This window comes from Eubalaena glacialis, chromosome 1 (assembly GCF_028564815.1).
Source record: "Eubalaena glacialis isolate mEubGla1 chromosome 1, mEubGla1.1.hap2.+ XY, whole genome shotgun sequence".
Classification (NCBI taxonomy): Eukaryota; Metazoa; Chordata; class Mammalia; order Artiodactyla; family Balaenidae; genus Eubalaena; species Eubalaena glacialis.
In genome coordinates this window covers 106,478,131-106,504,032 of record NC_083716.1, presented here as the reverse complement: position 1 = coordinate 106,504,032, position 25,902 = coordinate 106,478,131, and the positions used below count along the sequence as shown (strand labels likewise).

The window sequence follows — 25,902 nt, the reverse complement described above, 5'->3', positions numbered from 1 at the left end:
ATTATATAAAGTTAACTCACCACAGAAATCTGTTAATTAACAAACTGCCTTTGTGCAAAGAAAATATGGATACTTTGCTCTGTGGGTGGTTTCAGCGGAAAGGAGAAAATTACCCGATGACACGGAAAACTAAGGGCCACCACACGTGTACATCCTTCCGTGGGCACAGAAGGTGGGTCTCACAAGGTGGGCGCAGAGAGGAAAGCCCGTCACTTCTCCTGCGGCCTCGGCACTGTCCCCTCCACCCTCACAGGGCCGCCACCAACTCCATCAGCCCCCAGCCAGGAGGAGTGTCCGGGTGACCCCCCAGCATCCCCTGCGCCCCGCCCCGAGGACCATCTCTCCTCTCCTGAGCCTGCGGTGGCGGGATGGGGGAGGGTTTGTGCTAAAAGAATCAGGGGAGCTTTCTGAACCCTGCCTTCCAATGCCATGTGTTTCACAGACGGCCCCCGGCCACCCACCTCCCCAGGCCCCCCAGCAAAACTGCTCCACGCGGGCAGATCAGAAGACATGTGAAATCACACACATGTCCTCTCCCACAGGCCAGCTCAAGATGAACTCGTCCTTGGTGTTAAAGGAAACTTCAGCATCTATTGGGCAAGAAGCATCCCTCTCTGCCTCTTCCATGCTCACCCAGTACCTAGAACCTGCACCCAGAAACGGAGGCTAATTTAACAATGGGGGGGTGTCCTCTGCCCCCACCCTTCACATAGCTCTGGTCCCTTCCCCCAACCCAGCATGGCTAAATTTATAGATTTGGGATTGCTGTAAATTATCCTGTAATTATACTGCACCAGGGGCAGCTCCCCATGGCAGAAATTAAAAAGCAATTCAGGTAAATGATCTTTAGCTACAGTGGCGCGTCCCTGCAGAACTCATTAAGTCCAGGGACAAAACGGCATACCAAAGACGGGGTGCAGCCCGCTGCATGTCAAACGCTGCCTCATCCTGGAAACACAGGCCACCAGCAGGGGCGGGAGCGGGCATCCCAGGAGGGATGCCTGCCCATCCTTCACCTGCCGCTCACTGCAAACGCTGGGCACACCTGCCAGGTGTCTCCCCCAACACCCTTTTGGGCTGTCTCTCGGGGACCACCCTGTGGAGATGCCCACTGGGCGAGGGGGAAAATCTGGGGGTCCCTGCGGAAGAGCCAGGGTAAGGGACAGCAGATGGATTTGGCGTCTATTGAAAATAAAATCAGACGGGAAATCTGTACTTTGGGTTGCATTCTACATTTCCTCTGAAGCTTTGAGTTCCAAAAGCCCAAGGACTTGCTTTTAAAATTTCCTTCACTGAACCTAACACTGAAAAAAGAAATGAGAAGAACTGGGGGAAAAATATGCTAACACTTGAATGATGGGAGGGAGAATCAAGGAAGAGTGTGATCATGTTCATTGTGCTTTTCTGCATTAATCAAATCTTCAGATTGCTTTAATAATCAGGAAAATGGTAAACATGTAAGGGAATTCCCTGGTGGTCCAGTGGTTAGGACACGGCACTTTCACTGCCGGGGCCCAGGTTCAATCCCTGATCAGGGAACTGAGATCCCTCAAGCCGCGAGGCGCAGCCAAAAAAAAAAAAAGGCAAACATGTAATTTGCAGAAGCAGCCCTGTGTGCTGCCCTCATGACCTTCAGCCATGTACTAAGGGAAGGCGGGGGTCATCATGTCTCTCAGATTAATTGTGGCAAGTGGGTGCAAAGAGTTCCCATGATGGGGGCAAGGCTCCGAAGTTGGCGGGGACACAGAGGTTCTGGAGCCCTCGGCCCACCATGCTGCTTGCTAACATGCTTCCAAATCCATTCTGTCCACGGGCCCTGAGCCACAGCCCACGCCTGTTCCCGGCGCTGCCCGGAGCACCTACTGTGTTCAGGGTTAGCACTGCGCCCACGGCCTGATGTATGAGGGACAAGGGTGCTCCCTCTGGAAGGCCGTTCTCACCCACACACTTCTGTGAGCGTGTCGCTGGCCAGAAACTGTTCCAACTGCTTTGCTGATAACAGCCTACGATAATCCGGGCCCCCAGCAGGTGGGTGCCTTGCAGGTGGGACCCTGAGGCCCAGAGAGGCGAAACTACGAGCTCCAAGTCCCGTCCAGCTGGTCAGTAGCAGAGCAAGAACTTGAACTAGGGACTTCCCTGGCGGTCCAGTAGTTAAGACTCCACGCTTCCACTGCAGGGGGCGCACGTTCGATCCCTGGTCAGGCAATTAAGATCCCACATGCCGCGAGGCACGGCCAAAGAATTTAAAAAAATAAAAAAGAACTTGGACGAGGCCCGGTCTGAGCCACAGCAGCCTCCTCTCCAAGTCGGAGGCACGGGACACAGTGAACACCGATGGACCAGCAGCCCACTTCCCCGAGGCAACCCTCCCCTCTGGCCCGTGGAGTCAAAGCCCGAAAACCCCCGCTGGGTACCGCGCGCGGATGGTGGCGCGGCGCAGGGGAGGCTCAGCTTGACCGCGTCCCAGCGTTGTCCGGCGGGGCACGTCACCTGACACTGAAGAACCTCGGCTGCCCCGTCTGTAAAATGGGATTGCACCTGTCTCTGGGGGTCATTGCACAGACTCAGGCCACCTTGTCAAGGGCTGGTTGGGACAGAGCGGACAAAAGGGACGCAAGCCAGCTTACCATCCACTTAATGAAGAAGGAAGAATGAAGGAAGGCGGAGGGGGCCAGGCGTCCCCCCCAGAGTGTGCCTGCCCTCCCTGGCCCCCCAAAGCTTCCCCGCTCATCCTCATGCCCGGCTCTCAGCCAGGTGTCCAGGTGGGCCCCACCCCACACCTGTGAGGCTGGGTCTGGGGTCGGGTGCCCCGCCAGCACTAGTTTACCAGCCCCTCCGTGGGTCTGACAGCCTAGGCCAGACCAACACCCTCCCCAAAGCTGGGATTTCCTTCTTGGGACCTGACATTTCTTCCGCGGTGCAAGCTCACTCACTATGCTGCTCGGCTAAGCCACGGGCGCATCCCTAATTGGGACATTTCTTCCCAACCTCCAGTCAACGCAGAAAAACACACCACGTACCAGGTGGAAGAAACTCAATCCACGAAGCCCAGGAGCCACTAAACCACCGGGCGCGTCCACCCCCCCTTTGCATCCGCGGGAGCCTCCCCGGCACAGACGCCCCCAGGAAACGCTGTCCCCGTCACAGCCTGGTGGCGGCATGGCCGGGCCGGGTGCTCTGGGCCCTGCACACACTTTCCCCATTTCCCCGGGAGAGGGGGGCTCCCGGGTCTCGGCGAGGCCACGCACTAGTCCCTGAGGCGGCACCCGGCCGCCCCGTCGGAAGGCCTCCCGATCACAGACAGATTGAGAAAACAGGCACTGCAGCCAACTGAGGGACTGCTCCTCTGGCAGGCCGGGTCGGACGGAGCACCTCCTCCTCCAGGTCCCCAGAGCCACAGGGCAGCCATCCTCCCTGCTTCTCTCCGCCGCTTAAGAGACACGGGCCCCTCGCCGAGGGGATGCTAAGTGTCTGTTTAAGGAAAAGCCAGTCCCTCCCCGCCAGAAGGAGAAGCCCCCTCCTCCAGCACCCACACCCTCTCCTTCCCCACTGAAGTTTTGGCCACCGCGGAAGGAATTCCCAGAGAAGAAACCAGACACACAGGCCACCAGGATCCATATGCTGGCCGTCCCCGTGGGCGTCCGGAGGCCTGTACATCCGCAGCCAGCCTACCTACGGGGTCCCGGCCGGAGTCCACCCCAGAGAGAGCCTCCAGGCAGCTCTGTCGTCCCCGGCGTCAGCCTCTGACGTTATCGCCAGGAGAGGAGACTGATGCTCCCCAGCTGGCTCGGCGGTTTAACCCTCTCAGGCTTCCAGGGTATCCAACCAGGATGGAAGCTCAGAGTCCCCCTAACAGGGCCCCAGAGCCCAGGCGCTGTGAATTCAGCAAATACGAGGGCAACAGCTGAGGGTTCACATTAGCTGGGAAAGCAGGGCCTGGGTGGGTGAGGGGAAGGGAAACTGGTCCAAAAACCCACCCTCATTCCACTGTCCTGATTCTCAGGGAGCCAGAGGGAACACAGACACAGCTGAGAAAACCAGACAGAAGGCAAAAAGGACCTCCTGGAATCTTTCCTTCGCCTGCCTTGGTCAACCCTGGTCTTTCTAAGGTACGATGCTTCAGGAGAAGCTGCTGAAGAAGGTCCCCTCAGCAAAACCATCAACGGTTTCCGGATTCACACTGTTTCAGCTGCCACCCTAACCTCTGACTGTGCTCATGTTCTTTTTCTATGCCTTGCTTTTCCGCCTAGTGAACTCTTATTCATCCCTCAACACCCAGCGCAGGCGTGCCTCCTCCAGGAAGCCTTCCCAGCCTCTCTTCCCCCAGGGGCAGGAAGAAGCATCTAGAGCTGACCTCTCTTGAAGCCCTTACCATCCTGAGATGCCAGCCCTGTGCTTGCGAGTCCCTCCTCCTGGCTGGTGAGGTCCCTGAGGTTTGGATGGTGGGGTATTTGCACACTGACGAATGCCTGCAACCAGATGAAGAAACTGCCTGTCACAGAGCCCCTCAGATTTGCTGTTCTTGAGGCCGAGGCTCATGGAGAATTCTCTGTGCCTGCCGTTGGGGTTCAGCCGCTGGCAGAGGACTGGCAAAGGGGGGAAAAATAGAGGGGGTGGAGAGAAGACACAAATGCTAGTCCCGATTACTAGCGTCCTATCACACTGAATTATCTACCATCGGTACTTTTTAAGTGTGGAACAAACCGCACCCATCAGGAGGTCACTCACCTCTCAGGGCAACTGTCTATCAACTGCAGCCAGGAACCCAGAAAGAGACAAGAAGTCCCTGAGCCCCCAGACCTAAGCCTCAGAGGCCTTGCACTAAGTAGTGTATAATTCATCCACAGAAGAGGCCCTTCCTTACTCAGTGCCCCTGGACTCTTGGTCTCGAAACAATTCTAACAGGTTTATATCCATTAGACATAAGTGGGTATAAGTTAAAGAGGGCAGGGGGTGGTGGCTGCTCGAGATAAGCAGGCTCTCAGCAGAAGACAGGAGTAGGGAAGCAGCAGTGGGAAGGAAGACGTCCTGCTCTTAGGGCTCAGACAGACTCAAGTTCAAGTCCTGGCTGTACCACTTAATAGCCGGTGGCCGTGGCAACAGGCTAACAAGTAGGCCTTCCATAAACATCCAAATGCTTTTTGAATTAAACAGAATTGACTAACTGAACTTGGCCTTGAAAGAGCCTTGAGATTTGGAGAGGCAGGTGGCCCAGAGGAAGACACTGGGGGCGGGTGGGAGGTGGGAGGGGTCCCCTGCAGAGACTTGCCTGGGATCCCAAAGTCAGGAGGCTCAGAAGGCCTTTGTGTTTGGGCTGGGGGTGTAGGGGAGAGTAAGGGGGAGCAGGGAGAGGTGGGCACAGCATCTTAGTGGACCCTGCTGGTCTTGCAATAAAGCGACACCCTGGCTCCTGACCTGCCGAGACCCCCCTCCCCTGTAAGGACCTACCCAATGTCAGGGCCCAGCCTGGCTCTTGGCTCTGTCTGCCCTAAATGCCCACGACATTGAGCGCCAGCTGAGAACCCAGCCAGCTGAAAAGGTCAGCACACACTCTTATCTCTGCTTTGGGCCCCTGGCACCTACACACGCCTGCCCGGAGGCTGCTCAGGGATTGCAGAGCTATTTTCTTCTTAGAGATGTCTTCTCGGATGGAGAAAAAAAATCCTGACTGCAGATGGCAGCCATGTTATCAGACTCAGGACAGGTGCTGTCACCTCCACCACCCGCTGCCAGTCTCATAGGAGGTACTGCTGCTCCCCGGGGGGGGATGCTGGCACTCCTTGGAGTTCTCTGGCTCTTGCTGCCTCCTTGCTGCCAGGCGCTGGGCCCTAAGGCTCAGGCAGCTCTGGCCTCTTCCAGGTGCAGGCACAGAGCCAAGCGGTCCCTTGAACCAAGGATATGATGCCTGGGAAGTCATGAAGCAGGGGAGGAGCACAGGTTTGGGCTCAGGACCCCATCAAATTCCAGTCTTCCCCTTGCTCGTGGTGACCTGGTGGGCGAGTCTGGGGACCCCTCTGGGCCTCCTGTGTCCCAGTGGACACAGAGGCTTTAAGGAAAGTCCATCTGCAGTAGGGCCCGCGGCACCCCACATCTTGCGCCATCCGGGGCACAGGTCCCTTAAGTTTCCGTCGTATACAAGTGAGAGGTAAATGATGCTGGACCCTCAGAGGAGGGCAGGCAGGGGCCTCCCCCAGTGGGGGCAGCGGGGGTCCAGGTGTGGGTGGAGAGGGAGCATTACGCGTTCAGCCCAGGATACATGGGGCCTAAGGACAGGCGAGATGTTGGGTGGGCCACTGGTAAGCAGGCCTGGAGCCAGTGAGGTGAGTGCACGTGTCATGGAGCAGAGATGACTGAGAAGGCGGGACTCCCCACCCCCCCACCAGGTGAGAGCAAGACGGCCGGGGAGGAGGCTCCCATGAGAAGAGGAGAGGCTGAGGACACGCTCCTGGGACCTTGGGTCAAGGGGGGGGGGGCAGGAAAACAGGCAGGGGTGTCCAGGGCCAGGGTCAAGGGGAGGGAGCTGGTGAGACTGTGAAAGCAGAAGAGGAGGGATGAAGACCACCCACTGGATTGGGCGCCATCTGGGTGGAGAGATGGGGCAGGGTCCTGATGGATGTGCGCTTAGCCGGGGAGCACAGACAGTCAGGAATGAAGGGGAAGAGAGAAAGTGCAGCCAGAGGGCAGGTGGCGCCAAGGGGCATGGGGGAGCTTCAGGGAGAGACCCCCGTGGCAGCATCGCTAAGCTGATACTTCATTTCCGAGAATTCCCTTCTCAGCATGACTCCATCTCAGGGTTGGCCACAGCAAAACGTGTGTGAGATTAGTAGGAAGGATGCTGTACAGCAGTGGTCCTCTTTCAGGGCAGGAGCAAAGTCACGGCATTTTCATAATAATACCAAGAAGTGATGTGTCTTTCTCTCTCATCTCTGTCTGTACGTTTGGATAGCCTCACGACTCCATGAGCCAATATTTCCAAAGGACGAAAGCGTGATGATACAAAATGATGCCTGGGTAAAAAATATCCCTTCCAAGTGCAAGGTAGACCAGTGGATTTTAACAAACAGAATATGGAAGGGGCTTCGAGATGGTTTCAGGTGCCACATCGCAAGTAACATTTCAGAAACATCCACGTGTCAAGTTTTGGTGTAATACCAGAGAAGAATATCTACAATTAGCTGAAAAGGCTTTAAAAATATCCCTCCACTTTCTAACTCTATGCCTTATGTGAGGCCAGATGTCCTCCCATATTTCAACCAAAACAACATGTCGCAACAGACAAAATGCAGGAGCAGGTGTGAGAATCCAGCTGTCTTCCACTAAGCCCGACATTAAAGAGATTTACAAAAGAATCATCCCATTCATCTCACCAATTTTTTAAAATTTTAGAAAAGAGTTATTTTTCATAAAAATAATGGATTTACCATTGTTATTTTCAAATGAATTAAAAATTAAAATATACAAATTTTTTCTCACGTGACATTTCTAGCAAGGTAAATATCAAGAGATATAAACCACACCCACAGAAGTTCTTTGGGGTCCTCAGTCATTTTTAAGGGATCAAAAAGTTTGGGGACCCATGATAAAGGGCAGCAGGCACCCTGATCCTTGGCTTGCCCTGGCGTGGCAGGGGCAGAGACGGCTGGTCCAGCTCCCAGGCCCAATGTGGAAACAGCTGCAAGGGGCGGGCTGCCTCTGCAGCTCCCTTGCATCCGTCCAGGCCGAGGCTGGGAGCTCGCAGAAGGTGACACGGGCTCTGTCCCCACAGCCACGTTCTCCCCAACGCCTCTCCTCCCACTGCAGACCCCACTGACCTACAGCAACTTGGGCTGGGCACCAGATACAGAGGCCACAGCCTTCCAGAAACCCCGTGGCTCCTGCAGCTCGGCGGGGGCTGGTCCCATCACAGCCCTGGTCCTGTGTCACTCACAGCGGCTCTGCTCCCCGATCCACCTGCATCTGGTACGGGAGTGGGTGTCTAGGGGACCACGAGGCATGTGCAAAGGACAGCAGGAGGCCCTGGTAGATGAGCAGAGGAAGGCACCCGGGAAGAGCGAGAACCACGCAAAGGCACCGCGGCCGGCATGTGGGAGGGACATTACGAGGCTGGAGAGGTGGGCAGGGGCCATGCGTGCCCACAGAGCTTGCACTTGGCCCGTGGTGCCAGGGAGCCAACGCGGACGACCGCGGTCCCCTGCACCGATGCAGGAGGGGGCTGGGTCACTGTCTGGAAGGCTGAGGTCAGGGTTAACTCACTCCCACCCCCATCTCTGGACACGGTGATTTGTGGCTCTGGTTCCCGATGGGCTGCGGCTCCAGAAAGGCAGAAAAGCCATGTGGCTGAGCCGCCTTCTCTCCCGCTTCCTGGTGGTTTTTTATGAGTAAACGTTTCTTGATAAAGATGTACTGTCTGCAGAGACCCCTTCACACCCCAAAGGCAAGGGTTTAAGTGGCCTTATAACTGCCGTTACTTATCTTTACAACGGCCAGCATGAGTCTGCTCAGTGGCGGCAGTTTTCATTTCACTGTGTGTATGTTTAGTGACTGGTTATAAATCAGGATCATCCCTGGGGCTTGGGGTCTGGGGTCTCCTCCATTCCAGGCCAGGCTGGTGCTCTGGTCTTCTGGCACTGATGGTCCTCAGGGCCTTGTCTCAAAGATGCACCAAGGGGGACCTTCGGGTCCCTCAGGCCCGTTTCCGGCCCCTTCTCCAACCAGCAGCCTCTTTCCCGTCCTCCTGGGCTCGTCCCCATCAAACCCTGTTCTCTCCACACAGAATCTGATAAACTCATTCCCACTGAGGCACTGATGTCTGAGAACAGCCCAGTTGCTGCCGCTCCCTGGGGAGTCTATAGCTCCACACTCATCCATTCCTAAGCCATCTGAATTCACCTCTGTGAAATCATAGAGAGGGACACGGAAAAGGATCCCTAACCCCACAGAAGTCACGACCTATGAGTACCCACCACTTCTGTCTCCGTGCGGCTGACGCTCTGTGGTCCCCACTCACGTCCCCATGCTCCTACCACTGTGATGCACACACACCCCCAGCTTCCAACCACTAGCCCCTGGGGTTAACTGTCTGAGGGTTTTCTCTACCTCCAAAGCCCATTTTGCCCCACTGCACAAGAGGCCAGAAGTGACAGGAGCTGGTGTTTAAACAGACCTCGGCTCCCCTCCCCTTGGGTGGGATAGATCACGAGGGGTCCCGGGGTTTCCCTGAGGGATGAAACCCCAGTAGTTCCTAGTGGTAGTGGCTGCCTAAGGTACCCCATACCTGTCCTGTCTCACATTCCAGCCCCCTCCTTAACCTCCCAGTAAACCACGTGCACTGGAACCCCATCTCAGAGCTTCCGAGGATGAGAACTATGGGTGCAAGTGACCTCACCCCCGGGGCACAGCCCGAGACGTTCCCTGGATGGGCTTGGGAGGCTGGGGTGACCTTCTCCTCAGGATGAGGCGGCCTGCGGGGCTGGCACAGCCTGGCGATCTGGTGGGGGCGAGCCTGCAGTCAAGAGACTGGCGGTGGGGGCCGGGGTGGGGAGGGGGCATCTGAAGTTGGAGGGCCTGATGCAGCTGAGGACGGAGGGCCCGATGCAGCTGAGGACGGAGGGCCCGATGCAGCTGAGGACGGAGGGCCCGATGCAGCTGAGGAGGGAGGGCCCGATGCAGCTGAGGATGGAGAGCCCGATGCAGCTGAGGATGGAGTGCCCGATGCAGCTGAGTTTGGAGGGCCCGATGCAGCTGAGGAGGGAGGGCCCGATGCAGCTGAGGATGGAGAGCCCGATGCAGCTGAGGATGGAGTGCCCGATGCAGCTGAGTTTGGAGGGCCCGATGCAGCTGAGTTTGGAGGGCCCGATGCAGCTGAGGATGGAGGGCCCAATGCAGCTGAGGATGGAGGGCCCGATGCAGCTGAGGATAAAGGGCCTGATGCAGCTGTACGTGTAAGGCCACTGGCAAGAGGCTGGTCCAGCAGACGTGCGAGGTGGCGTCCATCTGCCCCAGGCAGCCACCCAGCCATTAAGTTCTTGCAACAAGCAGGGCCCAGAGTCTCAGCCTGCCCCTGGGCTTGGTCCTCTCCTCTCCAGACACAGCCAGCTGAGGGGCTCAGGCTGTTCCCTGTGGTGCAGCTGGGATGTTTCTCGGACGGCGGAGCTCAAGGACATGTGGCCGCATCCACACGTGGTGCCCTCCCCGCCCACACCTCCTCTGGGAAGAACTTGCAAAGGCCACTCCAGCCCCAAAGCAATGGAGCGCCCAGAACACAGCACAGGGAAACACCGACTCTGTTTTCTGTTTTATTTTGTGTTTTTTAAGATCCCAGGAGCTTATGACTCTTCCTTGGGGATAAGGGCGCAAAAACCATCTCTGACCACCTACAGCCCTGCCGGGACACTTGGTCAGGGCTGCTCCAAGCACTGACGGAAGAGTTCTAACGCCTTCCATTCCTGGCACACTGAGAATTCTTCAGAACCCCCTCACAGATGTCACCCAGAGGCGTCATCACAGCCAAGGAACAGAGGACCCGCTCTGGGCACGATGACCGCAGAAACAGAGAGATGGGCCTGCGGTCCCCCGCGCTGGCACTGCGGCCGGCCTTTCCAGAGCCCCCGGAGGAGGGGTCCAGTCCTGACCACGGCCCCACCAGGCAGGGCGAGCCCGCTCCCGGGTGAAGGACCGGGACGCCACAGCGGCTTGGACCCAGGGCGTCTGGATCCCCGGGCTCCACTCCAGCCCTGCTCCCAATGCAGGGATGGCTGGACCGGGTGTGACAGACACTGACCCTCGGCACGGGGACAGCCTGAGCCGGCTCCCCAGCCTCTTCTCCCCCCGCCCCCACCCCGAGCAGAGGAAGCCATCTCCATGCTGTCTCAGCAGCACACCTGCAAGAGGCGGTGGCCTTAACCATCCTGGGAAACACCACCTCCCCCCACCCCTCCTCCCCCCCCAGCCCTCCTCCCCCCCCCCGCCTCCCCTCCCCCCCCGCCTCCCCCCCGCCAGGGTCCCCGTTTCCGGTTCTCGGCGGTGTGGCCTTTCATGGGAGGACTTGCCTGTCTCGCCCAACTAGACTGTCTCCCCCCAGGAAAAGTGGACCTTGCCTGAGTGTTCCCTGCTGAGACCCGGTGACCATGACATTGTCCAGGACACACTAGGCCCTCAGTGAACACATGCGGGAAGACAGGAGCAAGGCAGGGAGGGAGAGAGGAAAGAAGGAAGGAAGCGTGATCTGCAAAGCAGAGACATCCAGCCCGAATCGCCTGCATTTCCTTTGCGGGGGCTTCAAGTCACAGGACATAAGTTAATCCGGCAAAAAAGCAAGTTTACTCGAAACCGTCCTCCCCTGCTCAAGGACCTTCAATGGCTCCCTACTATCCAGAGTCCAAATTCCTCTGAGGTGCCTCCAAGGCTCCCTGCAGCTTACAAAGCTCCCTTGTCAACTGCATCTCTCCTTCCACCCCTTCGCGTGAAAGCCCCTGGCAAGCAGGCACCCTGGTCCCCGTCCTCCATGTGTGCCATCTCATCCCCACTCCAGGCCTCCACTCTTGTCCCCTTCTCAGAGCCCTCCCCCACAGGCCCCTCCTTCCTGGAGGCCCTCTCCTTAGTGATGCCGCCCCCGGAAACTTCTGGCTTTTCCTCTCTAAGGCTCTCACCTGGTAACTCTCAGGGGCACTCTGCATTCCCCCATGGGGGGCTCACAAGGGCAATGAGGGGCTGGGGACAGGCCTGGTCACTCCAGGGGCAGCCACAGGAGGAGGTCCCGGACAGAATGACCAGGAAACTTGCTGCCTGAAGAGGCACAGCTCTGACCCCATCACACACCAGTCCATCCATCCCACCAAGAGCCGGGGCACAAAGGGCCAGTGTCCCAGTGACATCACTGGGGCCTCAGGTGCAGCTAGTTCTGGAGGGTCTGAGTGGGTTTCTGTCACTTGCCACCAAGCATCCTGACTCAGTCTCCACCGGAGAAGAGTCATCCTTTCAGGCCAGGGTACCGCCATTTCCTGGATCTTCAGACACCACACATGACCCCCTTGGGGCTCAGCATTAAGTCCGGCCTCCTGCCCATCTTCCATGGCCCCTGGCTGAGAGCCGGCCTGAGGGGGCGGGCAGGGGACTGGGGAGAGGAAGGAGGGACTCACTGAGGACAGACTGAGGCCACGGGGTAGAGGGAAAACAGTGAAGGGAGGGGTCAAACTGGGGTGCCAGGCCAGGCCAGGGGAGGCTGCAGGGTGCGCTGGACCCCAGAACCTTCATCATGCCGACCCTGGCCACATCTCCCGCTTCCCAGCAACTGCAATACATCCGGCACTTGCCCTCTGTGGTGCTTCTCTGAAGAGGGCGTGGGACCCCACACACTGAGCACCCACCCCTCCCAGGAGCCCCACCCTGGGGCAGGGACAGCATCCTGGCCTGGGGGTCCCAGGTCGGCTCCTTACCGGGGTCCACCCTGTGCTGTGTGGCCTCAGCCAGACCGCTCCCCACTCTGGGCCTCAGTGGACCAGATGGCCCCTGAGCCCCTCCCACTCGGAAGCTCAGAAGAAGCTGGCCCTTCCCAGCCAAGCATCTGATTTCCAGCAGGACACGGACCCCAGGGTTCCTCCACCCGAAGCAGGAGGAGGGCTGCCGGGTCACCCTGGCATGCTGGCAAGCCACCTCTCCCAGCCCCGCCAGGCCCCCAGCCCCCGCTGCTGCAGAGCCCACAGCCCAGCCACGGTCAATTATCTGGAGTCCGAGGGAGGCCGTCATGCGGTGATAAAGGACCAGAAGTGAGCTGGAGGCTGGTACCCCTTCTAAAGTGATTTACTCGGCTCCCCTCTGTACTCACACCCTTAATGTAATTATTTACTTTGTCATTAAACACCGTCCTTCCACTCCAGTGACTTTAGAGCTTCTGGAGCCTACCGAATTGGCTGGGGAGGCTGCTCATTGGCTAGGGAAAGCGGGGTCCTCCCCGGGGGGCAGCGGTGCTCACGCAGCCCAGGGACTCACGCCGGGGTTTCAGGGCCATGACAAGGCCAGTCCCAGGTGCCTCAGGCCCCCCCTCGCCCCCTTTTACCTCCTTCCTCACCTCCTCCCTCCCTTCCTTCTCTTTTAAAACGGAGATGTAATTCACATACCATAAAATTCACCCTTTTAAAGCATACAGCTCAGTGGTTTTTAGTATAATCACCGTGCTGTGCAACCATCACCTCTATCTAATTCCAGAGCATCTCGTCGCCCCAAAAGGAGCTCCGCACCCATCAGCAGCCACTCCCGTTCCCTCCTCCCCTCCGCCCTTGGCGACCACTCATCTGTCTTCCGTCTCTTCGGATTTGCTCATTCGGAACAGTTAATGCAAAGGGGACCTTATGATACCCAGCCTTCTGCATCTGGCTTCTTTCACTGAGCATAATGTTAGCAAGGTTCGTCCGTGTTGAAGCATGTATCAGTATTTCATTCCTTTTCATGGCCAAATAATATTCCATTGTGTGGATAGACAACATTTCATCCATTCATTAGCTAATGGACATTTATTTCCATTTGGGGCTGTTACGAATAATGTTGCCATAAGCATTTATATGCAAGTTTTTTTTTATTGGAGTATAATTGCTTTACAATGTTGTGTTAGTTTCTGCCGTACAATGAGGTGAATCAGCTATGTGTATACACATATCCCCTCCATCTTGGACCTCCCTCCCATCCCCCGACCCCATCCCACCCATCTGGGTCGTCACAGAGCACTGAGCTGAGCTCCCTGTGCTATACAGTAGATTCCCTCCCACTAGGTCTCTATTTTACACATGGTAGTGTATTTATGTCAAACTTAATCCATCAATTCGTCCCACCCTCCCCTTCCCCCAGTGTCCACACGTCTGTACTCTATGGCTGCATTTCTATTCCTGCCCTGCAAATAGGTTCATCTGTACCATTTTTCTAGATTCCACATATATGCGTTAATACACAATGTTTGGTTTTCTCTTTCTGGCTTACTTCACTCTATATGACAGACTCTAGGTCCATCCACATCTCTACAAATGACACAATATCGTTCCTTTTTATGGTCGAGTAATATTCCATTGCATATATGTACCACATCTTCTTTATCCATTCATCTGTCGTTGAACATTTAGGTTGTTTCCATGTCCTGGCTATTGTAAATAGCGCTGCAATGAACATCGGGGAACATGTGTCCTTTTGCATTATGGTTTTCTCAGGGTTTGTATGAACACATGCTTTCAATTCTCTTGGGTAGATACCTAGGAGCGGAATTGCTAGGGCCTCTCTCCCTCTGTTTTCCATCCCATAGTTAGCCCAGAGCTGGCAGAGCTGGGGGCCTGGCACGAGGGCACCACTGTGGGCAGAGGTCAGCCGGAAAGCGCCACACTGCTCTGGCCGCTAATGGCACGGCCAGGAGTTTCTGCAGGTGAGGTCACCATCCCGTGAGAATAATGACAGCAGCCCCCTGTCGCCCACATGCAGACCCTCGCCCCCTACAGGCTGGCCAGGTGAGCCCTGTCACCCCCACTTCACACATCAGGCAAGGGTGGCCCACGCTCGTACCTGACTGAAGGCACCTGTTGTTTTCCTTGGCACCAACGCAGTCCGGAGAAATGTGACCGATGGGCAGACTCAGGACCAGAAACGGGACAAAGGTCCCACCCGAGCCCAGCCTCAGAACTCGCAGAGGCAGCAAAGTGCATCTTTGGTAATTTGTGCTTCCCTTTATGACCCTCTTCTACCCCTACTCAGCTGCCCCAGCCCTGGTACTCCGGTGCCCACAGGCTGTCCCCGGGGAGGACACTGGCACCAGGGAACCTAGGTCACAAAGAAGGATGAATGACCACGTGGGCCTCTGCACGAACCCAGAGGCAAGGTGACGCTAAGGGTGGGGAGTAGAGGGTGCTAGCCTGCCCTGCCCGCCATCACACTTGCTCTGCACGCACGAGACTTCATTTCCAGGACGGCCGGGATTGCAAAGCTCAAGCCTGCTGTCCACCGCCAGCACCACACCAGACCCAAACCCTCCTCTCAAATGTGGCTGCTCAAATGGGATGGAAAGTCAGATGTGGAAACGAGCCTCACTCTGTCCGGTGTCAGGGCTTCAGACGCCCCATTCCCCGCTAACACAAGCCGGTGGTCCACGCCTGCTGGGCGCAGTGCCAGCCAGCACACAGGCACAGGGAAAGAGCCAAGGGCAGTTTCTCAAGACGGAGCCCCTCCGGCCCCCTCCCTCCCTGCCTGCCCTGGAGGAGAGGCTGGTTGAACCCGGAGCGGGGTCCGGGGTCAGGCCAGGCTGGGTCTCCAGCATCCACGCACAGCTGTGCAGCAGCTGGAGGACACAGATGGAGCCGGGGCCTCTGGACACAGCATCACAGAGCTTCCCCGCCCCAAGGCAGACTTGTGCTGGGGAGTGAAGGGAGCCCCTCCCCCAAGGGGCTGCCGGGCCCAGCCACCCCGAGCCCATCTCAGACCCCAGGCCCTTTGCACATGCTATTCCTCCAGCTAGAATGCCATCCCCCTTGCACATCACGGGCAAACTGCCCCTCCCGTGAAGACTCTGCTCAGATACCTGTGCACTCATTCCTTCATCCCTTCACTCTCAGATACCTACTGGAAGCGTTCGTGCTACTCTGGGAAATAGTTCTAGAATAATCCTAATAACAGTAATAAAAACACTAATAGCAACTACTACCTACAGAATGTCTACCATATGCCAGGTACTATCTAAGCACTTTACACTGGTTATCTGTATTGCAGCCCTCAAAAGATAAGTACTTTGTCCGTTTTTAAGATGAGGAGACCAGGGTTCAGGCCAGCAGAGGATACCCAACTGGAAAGCAGCAGAGCAAGGATTCAAACCCCATCCATCCAAGCCTGAGCTTCGGCCCCCGACCACGCCGGCCACCCCAGAGCTGTGTGCTCCGTGCACCAGCCCCGTGGCTTGCTCTAGGCCCCGCCACACTTTGCAAACACCCCTGTGGTAACCTCTCCCCAGCCATCTGATCTGAGTGTGCAGCTGCTCCCAGCAGGACCCCAGCTGAGACAAGGCACACAGCTGCAGGCAGTGGCCTTACCAGGGCCGACTCAGCCTGCAGGGCCCTTTCAGGCCCTCCCCTTCCCTGCAGTTTTCCTGATAACCCAGGCATCAGGCAAGTGCCGCATCAGCATCGAGAGTCGGGGCGTCTGGCTTCTCCATGGGTCAAGCTCTTAGTGACAAGCACTATGGTTCCTGCTTCTTGATGACTCTTCTCATCCCACCCCCACCTGCCCCCTCTGGTGTCGGCATTCAGATGCACTGCTTTTCCCCCCTTACCCATCAGTGTGCCGAAAAGGAGGGGCCCCTGATGGAGCCACAGGACCTCAGCCCACGTGGTCCAGTGGCCACACACCCACCTGGGCGCCCCGGCCAGCCCTGGGTCTAATGCCAGAGCAGCCAGAAGGCCTCCTCCTTGCCTGGTCCCCAGATGCCACTGCCCATCCCGCCACGCCTGGCTGCTGGACCCCTTGCCACCAGCCGCTCTGCCTAAGACTCCTTCCCACTGCAGGCTGAGCTTCCGAGCCAGCTCTGCCAATCTGACACGGCGGGGACCTGCCTTCAGCGTCTGTGGCTGGCTCCCTGATGCCCTGGGGAGCACAGGGAAGTCTAAGCACTCCACCTGCCACCGAGGCTGCAGCCCCTCTCAGGCCACCCACCCCAAAGTAGAGGCAAGTGGGCCAGCTCGCTGACCCCCAAGCCCTTGCACCCCCGAGGAGCCGCTCTGCTGTTGCTCCCCCACCAACGACCACCCCCCTTTCCTCTTCCCACCTGGAGAAACCCCGAGCATCCCTACGGGCCCAGCTCTCCCGCCGCATCCCCAGGAGCCTCCCTGGGCAGGATTCACCCCGGGAGCCCCTAGAGGGCAGAGGCAGTGTCTCCGCCATCACATTTCCGATCGGAGTTCCGGAACCATCCGTGGGAGGTACACGTGAGCTCAGGGAACCCCGAGGCCCCCAGGCCACCTCGGGAAGGCCAGGGGTCCCACAGGCACCCCGAACACCAGGCCTGCCCTCATTATCTTCCAAATGTTCCCGAGATCAGATGCCGTGAGACCTGGCCACAAACATAAAATAAACTATCCTCCCCACACCAGTGATAAATGGTTCTATTAGCAAACCAGATTGTTAAACTCCGATATAACAGAACGCAGGAAACCGGGACCCATCCATCCTCCCTCCGGCACATACTGAGTTGCAAATAGGTTATTTTGTGTGTAAATAACACATTAAAACACAGCATTAGCTGTGTCTTTTGATAGAGAGGAAATTGTTACAAATAAATAATTCCGGACAGGAATGTAAAATAAGCCAGATTTAATAGTGCATGCCTGGTGCAGCCGTGTTAAACATGCCTAAAATGATAAACCCCAGAATATACTAATAGTAAACTAGGCGCTGACATCAAAGTAATGAGGCAGTATTTTCACCAAGCTTTAGAAATGCTAAAATTAGTTTTGACAGAACCAAACATCAGAAAAATGTTTCTAACATAAATACCATCCTTTTGGGAAGCTGGGGTTGCGGCCAGAAGGGGGGCAGGGCTGAGGGGCAGCTGGGCTCCCCCTGCAACCCATAGGCAGCGCCTGGGAAATCGGTTTCCAGTCCCAATGGTGTCCCTTGGTGACCGTTTGTGCTTCAAGTGTCTGGACCTCAGTCTCCACATCTGTAAAATGAACGGATTCGAACCAGATGATCGCTAAAGCTTCTTCCAGTTTCATCGCTGGAAATGACTTCGAAGCTTTCACCAAACCCTGCAACAGTTTAACATGCAAATAAGCCAGGAGAAATGAAGCTGTGTCTGCTAGGCGGGGCCCATGTCCCGGGGACAAACAAGCCAGGAGCCACAGCAGTGCCTGGGACGCCTTCATGCTGCCAGGGCAGCTCACGTGCACAGCAATGCGGGTCCGAAGTGCAAACATAAGCCAAGCGGCAGCGGCCAGAGCGCAGACCCCGGGCTGGCCTCGAACGCTGAGGGCAGGAGGGGGTGGGGGAGAAGCCTGCTGTACCGGGGCAAGCAGGCATCCCGTCTGACAGGGGGTGGCAGCCGCTCTGAGTGGCTTTTAGAGCACGAGGTCTCAGCACCGAGCATGAGGCCACCATATGCAAGAGGAAAGCCGGTTCAGATCCACGTCCCCACCATTTACTTGGTCTCCATGCAGGCGCTCTGCTAGCCACTCTCAAAGGCTGTCCCATTTCACCCCATCGTGGCCAGAAGGAGTGACCATTATCATCTCCATTTTCCAGACTTCAGAGAAGTTAACTGACTTGCCCCAGAACACACAGCTAACAAGTGAGGAACCGGAAAGAGGCCACGTTCTTCCCCCACCTCATACTCCACGGAGGACCAGAAGGAGGCTCCAGCCCTCACCCTCTACCCCAGGTACCCCGACCCTCCAGGACACCCCTGGCACCAGAGACCACGCCAGATCGTCATCAAGAGTCATTTCGAGGAGGGGGAAAAAATTTGAAATTGGAGATTAACAGATACATACTACTGTATATAAAATAGGTAAACAACAAAGCCCTACTGTGTAGCACAGGGAACTATATTCAGTATCTTGTAATAATCTATAATGGAAAAAAATCTGAAAAAGAGTTATATATATGTATGTGTATAACTGAATCACTTTGCTGTACAGCTGAAACTAACACAGTATTGTAAGTCAACTATACTTCAATTTAAAAAAAAAAGTCATTCAGAACCCACCCTGAAAACGCCCGGGCGATTGTGCTGTACCCTGCTTCCTGGTTGTGTAGAGCTGTCACAGATAACTGAGCTCTGCTTTCTGGAAAAGCCTTATGGGAACCGGCTGTTCCGTGTGGCTGGGCCTTTAACAGCCATCCTGAAAATCACTTCAATAAGAGTAATTGTCCACTTAGTCACACGGGAGTGCGTCCTCGGGCCCAAAGCAAGTGTGCGGCCCAGCCGGGCAGCTCAGGTGGCCAAGGAGGCCTGGCCCACACAGCAAGTTCCCTGCCGTCCAGGGAGCCTCGGGACGGGAGCCAGGGCCCAGGAGCATGCCAGGCCCGAAGGACTCTCGTCCCAGGGGACCTCAGGGGCAGCAGAGGCAGCCGGCCACCCCAGCCCACCGGGCACACAGCTGGCGTGACAGCACCAGACTCACTCCCCGCACTCGGCAGTCACTTACTAGGTGTCTGCCTTGCTGGGGATGCAGTGGTGAACAAACAGCGCCCTGTCACAGGGGCATCGGGGCGGGCTGGGGGACTAGGTGAGGCTCAGAAACAGACACACCAGGGACTGAGATACTTAAGGAGGACAGGGCAGGGTGGGGCCTTTGTGACTTGGGATTTCCTGGCCTGAGCTTCACAGCGAGAACACCCACCACCTTATTTCCATATTCTGGCATTTGCACAGCATTCTGAGACAGAGGTGGATGCCTCCCCTCTGAGCTAAAATGTACTCTGAAGAAACTTTCCAAGAAGCCAACAGCCAGGGAACAAGACGAAGGGGTGGCCAGGGGGAGCTTAGTAATACGGAGGCCTTAGGTAGCAAGGGAGCGCCGTGCTGACAGCCACGCGGGGCTCCACCCTGCCAGGACCACCAGCTACAACTCCCACCGGTTCACCACCTCCGGGGTCTTGTCCCTGCCGTGGCCAATGACCTGGGGAGCCTGTGAAACATACACAAGCCCAGGCCCCGGCCCGGGAGATTCTGTTTCAGCAGGTCTGGGCAGCCTGGGAGTCTGCATTTATTATAGTCTCCTCACAAGATGCTAAGGTGCGGCCAAGCTTCAGCATCCTCTGATCTGGTCCTACCCTCCAGTGCACAAGGCTGAGTTAATGAGGCCGGGGACGCGCTAAGGTCACCTATCCAGGACCCCCCGCGGGAGCCAAGCAGGACAGGAGCCACCCACATCTGATTTCCAGCCCAGCACTCCCTCCGCCTTCTTGAGTAGGAAGACACCAGAAATCTAGGCTTCCCACCACCTGCCCGGCCTCGGGAGGTCCACTAGTGAGGGTTACCAGAGAAGGAGAGGCTTTCTAAGTCAGGCAGAGCCTGCAGACCTAGGAAAGGAAAGCTGGTGATGGTTAATAAAGCAAACACTTAACTTGGAGCTCACTTTGTACCCGGCACCTTACATGTGCTAACTCAGGTAATTCCCACAATGCTATGAAGCAGATACCGCTATTGTGCCCATTTTACAGATGTGGAAACTGAGGCACAGACCTGCCTGAGGCCAGCAGAGCTGGGCCTTAAGCAGGTGGTCTGGATCCAGAGGCTGGGCTGCTTCTGACTACAACGCCACACTGCCTACAAGGAAAGAGGCAGCTCCTACCCCCCAGAGGCCCATGCGAAGCAGGTGTGAGCACGCTGTACGTTGCCTGTAATTTCTGCACAGCCGCTCTGCGTGTAAGTCCCACTCTTCATGTAGAAAGACTTGCCGTGCCTCCCGCTGCTAGGGCACAGAGGGCCCAACATTTAAGAGTGATCAGAATCACCCAGGCTCACTGGGCCCCACTCCCAGGCTCTGCTTCAGGAGGTCTGAGCTGGGGCCCAAGTCCCGAGGATGCTGATGCTGCCGATGGAGGGGCCACCCTGGGAGCACCCTGGCCAGGACGTGGTGGGCACTCACCACAGATGCGTCATAGGATTGCTAAAGCCTGTCTTGACTTCGGGGACAAGGAAAGCTCACTGGGTCGAGACACAGCTCTGAGCTTTATGGCTCCAGCCCCTGTGATCGTCCCAGCCTGGAGGCGTGGGGTGGCTGGGTCTCTGGTGCTCAGCTGAAGCACACAGAGAGGTTCGGAAATATTTTTGGAAAGAAAATCCACTGTTGAAGAGGGAAATGCGACAGCATTAGGGAAGTTTCAGTGTAAAAAACATGAGAAACATCTGAATCAAATTGCCTTTAAAATTACGCCATGTGAAAAATTAAAGGGAAAAATAGCTCTGGGTCAAAATGTGTTTTTAAAGTTTGCTTGATGGCCTCCCAAGTGTTAGCACAACAGCTCAAGAGGCTGGGAAAGCCCCCACCGGCCAAGGCTTCTGCCATCTGGTCTGGCCACAGGGCTTGTCCCTAGGGTACAGCCCTGTGATGCAAAGGTGTTTCTGACACACATCATGGCCAGGTAGGTAGGGACTCGGTGGAAACACCTAGCCCCGAGCACGTCTAGCCTCATGAGGCCGGGCGAGCCAGGAGACTTTTAAGGTCCTCCTGCAAAGAAGTCACAGCCCCAGACCTCCAAGAGCTGGAGGGGAGCAGGCGCTCTTAGCCCGTTGGAATGACAAGGATGGTGACAGATGAGACCTGTCCAGGGCTGGTGCAGAGGCTGGACGCTCACACACGGTACCGGCGGGCTGGGCTTAAGACCCAAATCACCCACGAACAATCTAAAATCACGATCTCAAAGCAGATTCAGGAAGGAGATGCTCAGCGTGGGAGAGGCAGGAGCCCCGAGCCCCAGACCCCGCTCTCTGTGGAAGTAGCAGGTGGCCTTGGGCAAGTCCCCGCCCCACCTCATCTCGGTCCCACCTACACACGGAGAGGCTCTGACCGCCCATGAATCAGACGTGCCGGCCACCCCCCCACCCCCAGCCCGACACCCAGGACCTCCTGCGTGTCCTTTCCAAGCTTTGCCACCGGGGACTCCCACCTCCCTCATCACCCACCTCCTTGCTCTGGACCCTTACTCCCTTTCTCACTCCGAACAGGGCCAAGGAAGCTGAGTGAGTCTCTAGATATGATCGGTCATGTGCTGGGGGGAATTTAACAACAGGCTCTGGGAGAGGGGAGGGGGCTGAGGCAGCCCTGATGCGTAGGGTTTGCCAATTTTCGTGGTGCAAATACTCCGACCACGGCAAGGTCAAGTGACCTACCTAAGGTCACAGATGGCAGAGACAGAAAGAGAGAGTGTACACTTGGCTCTCCCAAGTCGGCACAGTCTGGTTCCGGCGCACCTCTGCCTCTCAGACTTACTTTTTTTTTTTTTTTTTTGGCCATGCCACGCGGCTTGGGGGATCTTAGTTCCCCGACCAGGGATCAAACCCGGGGCCCCAGCAGTGAAAGCGCTGAGTCCTCATCACCGGACCGCCAGGCAATTCCCTTTATTGACATTCTAATAGTGGGTTCTAGAAGGCTGAAGGTCCTTAAGAACCAAAGAGATGAGTTTCCTATGTGCAATGTACATCACCCCGAGTCCCAACATCTGGACAACCACTGCTAAGGGTACCTCTATGTACTATAAAGTTGTGATAGACTGGCTGGGATCTGGGACCTGGGACCCTTTGCTGCAGTGCCTGCACCTGGACAAACGTCTCCTTGAGCAACAAAATACAAAGAAACTGTAAGGGACTAAAAATAACCACGTGCATGCGCAGCTGGGGCAAATTATGGACAACAAGATACAAAAAGACCGAAGAAACCCAACTGCCCCTTCTGAAGAGCTGGGAGCAACAGGAGGGTCCTGCGCATGCCCCCTGCACGCAGCACCACCACCAAGGGGGTGGGCAGAGCACCTAAGCCACCCCTCCAGCCGGACCCCTGGACACACCCCTACCCTCACCCCATATAAGGAACAAGCTCGCCCCCCCAGCAAGCAAGGGAACCTGTTGCTTTTTCTCGCTCCCCCCTGCTACAGCAGGGCCCCGATAAAGCCTTGCCTGAATTTCTTGTCTGGCCTCTAGTCAATTTCAATTGATTGGGGAAGGCCAAGAACCCTGGTCGGTAACAACAGAGGTGAGATATAATTTGCATCCTGCTTTTTTACACTTTAATATTAGAACACAGACACATCCCCCCCTTATGATAAAGTCTTGATAAACATTTTCAGGGTCTATATAATGTTCCATTGAACAGCCGTCCCACAGTTTGATTAATCAATCCCCTATCACTGAACACTTACGTTGTTTCCAAATGTTCACAGTTACAAATAATGTAGAAATGAAATCTTTCTGCCTAAGGGTATGCTCAGTCTTAGAACCAAAGTCCTACAATTCCAGGGATGGGATTGAAGCTCCTGGAACCAGTGGCACTTGGCAGGGGGCAGATGAGGGGTCAGAAGCTGGCCTGCAAGACAGGGTACCTCCCACCTCTGGGCACCTTGCAGAGGTGGGTGATCACTGCCCCGCCAGTTCACAGCGTCTGGCCCTTCTGCATTCCTTACCACATGCCCCCGACATCCTCAGACAGGGCTCCCCCTACTCTGGACAGATGTGTAACAGGCCCTGGAACACTGAGCTTGCGTAAGCCATCCTTTCCTTCCGGGAAAGCTACAAACCACGGTGCGGATCATGGGGACGATCTTGTGGACTCGGAAGGGATAAACTGGGTGTCAGAAGGGCCAGGTGTCCGAGTGGGTGGTCACCTGCTCAGCCACAGGGAATGAGCTCAGTCCTGCCCCTGCCTCAGCAAACAGGCCTCCCAGACCAGGATGGTTACCCCATCTTTTCCAGAAACAACTCAGGGACAGGGCCCTGGACAGGCAGTTCTCAGCTCCCTGCACCCCTGCCCCAGCCCAGCACGCACCGGGCAGCACTGCCCATCTCCCAGGCCTCTGTGCAGCCCCCCTGCCCTTCCCACCAGCCCCATGCCGGCGGGCTGAGCTACCCCCGCCTCCGGCCAGCTCCTCACCAAGGCCACCTTCCCCTGACGTCGCTCAGGGCCACAGGGGACCCTCAGGCACTGCCTCCTGCCAGGCCTGGTGCCGCGTGCTGAGCTCCAGAGCGGAGTGCGAGCATCCTGGCCCTGAGAGGACCTCCGTGTGGGGGACACGCACGAACCCCCTTGTGCTGCCGGGCACCCCATCGCACCTGTCCACAGGCCTACGCCCCTGCGGGCAGAGGGGCCCACAGCAGAGGCTCTTTGGAGCCTTCTGGGACTCCAGTTTGCTGCGTAAAAGAGGAGGCTTGCTCACAGCACCTCTGCCCCTAGAGGTAAGATTTAAGGAAGATCCGACGTCACAAGATCATACAGACTTGGAATAACATCTGCCAAACGTCCCCACAACACGGATTAGGAACACGAGGCCCAGAGGAGGGAACGGCCTGCCACACCGGGACCGGGCCGGGGCTGGAGCGGGGACCCAGGCCAGCGACTCGGGGCTGCACCACCGGCCTACCTTGCCCCACCCGCGGAACGCGGACATCACGGTCCCCCAGCCCCAGGGGACCTGCTCCAGATGCCACCTGCTCTGCCCTGACTGCAGGACGGCGCTTCCCAAGTGAGCCATCCAGAGAGGGCTACAGGGAGCAAGGGGTGCACCTGACTCGCTCTGATGACAACGAGCCGCCTGTCCTGGGCGACTGGGCGGAGGGCCACGTCCACCCAGGGCAGGAACCTCACCAGTCAAGCGCTCCCCTGGGGTCGGGCAAGGAGGGGACGGGGCCTGCGGGGTGGGCAGGACCGCATCCTGGGCGGGCGGGGAGAGCGAGGTCGGGTACCTCCGGGGAGCTGCTGCACCCCAAGCTGTAGGCCCGTGGCCTGCCCCCCCAGACCAAGACCCCCTCAAGCCTCTGCGATTACTGCCCCATTGCTGACAGCCAGGTCTGATGCCAGAGGACTTCCTTCCCAATTACACCCTAATTTCTCTCTAATGACCACCTGAGTCTGTCCTCGGCTACGGGACATGGCAGTGAATCGGGCTGCGTGGCAGCTCACGATCCACTCATGGCTCCAGAGAGGGTTAGGGTTCGGGCTAGGGAGAGGCCGAGGCGGGGACAGCTGAGGGCCCAGGGGGCGGGTCGGAGATGCGCCGAGGCCACTCAGGCCTCAGAGGCCCATGCGTCTCTGCATCAGGCAGAGGGACAGCTTGAGGTGTCGCCACAGGCCAGGGTGGGCCCTGACCCAGGAGAAGGAACAGACCACGTGCAGAGCCAGCCAGGCCCGGGACAAGCCAGCCCTGGGACCACCGCCAGACCCCCACCCTGGGCCTTCCATCCCCTCCTTCCACTCATCCCCTGGCTCCCGACACCACCTGCATGTGGTCCACCCTGGGCTTTGGCTCCTTCCTCCGCCCTCACAGAGGGAGGGCCTAGAGAGCCCGGCTCCTAGCGGGGACGGGGGTCAAGGGGTATCACGCAGAGCAGGAGTCCAAATACCCGAAGGTTGGCCTGGGATCTCCCCCTCCTGACCTGGGCCGCACATCCTGATAATGACCTCCAGCTGAGAATCACGGGGAAAATAAAAACAGTGGAGTAACAATGACCTAGAGGCCCTCCCGTTCGCTCTGCAAACACTGACTCCTACCCGCTCTGAGCGTCTTTCCGAATCCCTGCGCGCTGGCGCTAAGCTGCGTCCAGCACGGCCCGTAGACCGGCTGTCCCAGCATCATCCGAGCGCTGGTTAGAATTTCAGAAACTCAGCCTTGCCCCGACTCACCGACTGGGGGTCTGCACTTGAACAAAGCCCCCCGTGATCTGCAGACGTCAACATGTGAGTGGCACGGCCGGCACTCACACCCCACCCCGGCGAAGGCGCGTTTCCCCCGCTGCTCTGGGAGCCGTGCTTCAGCGGCGAGAGCAACAGGGCATGACTAAATGCACTTGAATAAAAAGGGGAAGAAAAGAAATCTAAGTCTCTCCATTCCTCGGAGACAGAAATAGTTTTGTGGCCTCCAGATGGACCGCGCAGACACAAGGGGAGGTCTCGTCTTCCCGCCAAACTTTCCCAATGGGATGCTGGCACGGACCAGTGGAAACCAGAGACTATTTCTCTTCGGGGCAGTAAAATGAGAGGCTGTGGCTCGGGGGGGTCCTTCTGTTATAATTAAGTTGGCCAGAAATTCACCTAAGGATGCTAAATTCCGTACCTGACCCTCTAATTACAGCCAGAAGGGATCAGGAGACAACTACTTTCCAAAATAGCCCTTGGCAGGCCGGAGGCAAGCAGCAGCCTCTCTGGCACATCTGTGCCGACAGAACGCACCCCA

At 57.0% G+C, this 25,902-nt stretch overlaps 1 protein-coding gene and 1 non-coding gene across 2 annotated transcripts in view; one reads left to right on the top strand and one right to left on the bottom strand.

Moving 5' to 3' along the window:
* The window catches only part of GLI2 (GLI family zinc finger 2), a 247,026-nt gene that overhangs the window by 156,913 nt on the left and 64,211 nt on the right, over positions 1-25,902 (bottom strand).
* TRNAE-UUC (transfer RNA glutamic acid (anticodon UUC)) lies at positions 1,468-1,539 on the top strand. Its single transcript has one exon. It is a non-coding gene; the product is annotated as a tRNA-Glu (tRNA).